Source organism: Apis dorsata, unplaced genomic scaffold (genome assembly GCF_000469605.1).
Source record: "Apis dorsata unplaced genomic scaffold, Apis dorsata 1.3 scaffold_88, whole genome shotgun sequence".
Taxonomy (NCBI): Eukaryota; Metazoa; Arthropoda; class Insecta; order Hymenoptera; family Apidae; genus Apis; species Apis dorsata.
In genome coordinates, this window is record NW_006263386.1 from 134,490 (window position 1) to 136,040 (window position 1,551).

The following is a 1,551-nucleotide window of genomic DNA, read 5'->3' on the forward strand; positions in this document are numbered from 1 at the left end:
AAACTCGATCAATTTCTCTCTCGTTAGGCGGAATGATAATCGAAGAGCGGAATAACGCATTCGAAACGTCGATGAGGGGACGATGAGATCGATCCACGAGAGTGTATTTATCGCGTAATTATTCGATGTTGGCCGATGTTAAACGAGGGATGGCCGCAGGCCATCCTTTTTCCATCCTGGATCCAAGAAAGCGCACCACGAAATAAAAGAACGCTTTCCAAGCGTCTTTAGGTAATTATACACTGACGTAATAAATCGTCACGCGATTTTTCTCTCGTAGCTAGCTATATGGGAGGTCTGATCGAGGTGGGATCGTTACGTTTTGCCTTATCCTCGCGTTATCTCTTTAAGTGTGAGTGGAAAAGGGTGAGTGAAAAGAAGATTGATTCGTAGTGTAGTAAATTTTTCAAGCGTTTCGAATTGATTCCTGCCGTTGCCTTTCAATTTTCGTCCTCTTGCCGAGATAATAAATCTGAGATGCTCGTGATGTGTCGTGATTCCGACGTTGATCGTTACCCCTTCCAACGAAATTTCACTTTTTAATACGTGTTATTTTTTTGTTTAATCTGCTTATAAGTGAGTGAATTTCTTTTATAGAATCTTTTAGAGCAGAATCTAAATTGGGATGCGAACTATTACGTGCAATATGTAATTATTTGAATTTTGATAATTCGTGTTGAATATCGTGAAAAATTGTTCGGTTCTTTCGTGACAAAAATTTGGCTCTCCCTAACCGATTATTCGAAAAATTACTTATCGAATAATACGACGTTGGAAAAGTATCGAACGGTATTATACCAAACAATATAGTTTGCGTGTAGGAAATGATCGATAGTTTCCAGTTCTTCGTTATTAATTTCAGAGCGACATAAAATCCAGTTTTGATTGATATTTGCGTGACGCTTTATCTACCACGGGTTTACAGGTTTCATTAAGCATAAAAAAAGAACAACTGTATTACCAGCCTGTCAAAAGATTTCACGTTGTCACGGAGAGTTCCTGTTCTCTCTGTAATTTCAACTATTTCGTATGCATGCTCGAATTAATTATCTTCAACGGTCATGCGATCCTTATTCCGTCACGATAACAATCGGCATTTCTTCGACTTTTAAGAAACCAGCGATTCAATGATGGACCATCTGCGCTTTTCTCCCCGATAATAAAAGTTCCTATTCAATTTCTTTTTTTACACAAGCTTTCCAAACTTTCACACTATTGTGAATAGAATCTTCCCCTATAAAATCACCATTAAATCTTCCCGCGATAGAATTAAAGATAATGATCCACCACTGAAATCGTACTCTCCTATTCTCTTCTTAATTCCCCTAAAATTCCAAATTCCAAATACATCCAAATACACCTATCCACCTCGATTGGATCTCGATTATATCGGATCTCGTTGTGGTTACCGCGATCAGCAACGAAACGAGAGGAGGGAAGGGAAGGGAAGGCAAGACTTGAGAAAAGGGCCACGTTCCGTCCACGTTCCGTGCACACGCCTAGATTACGATCAACAGCCTAGAACAGCGGAGGGAGGGAGGGAGGGAGGGA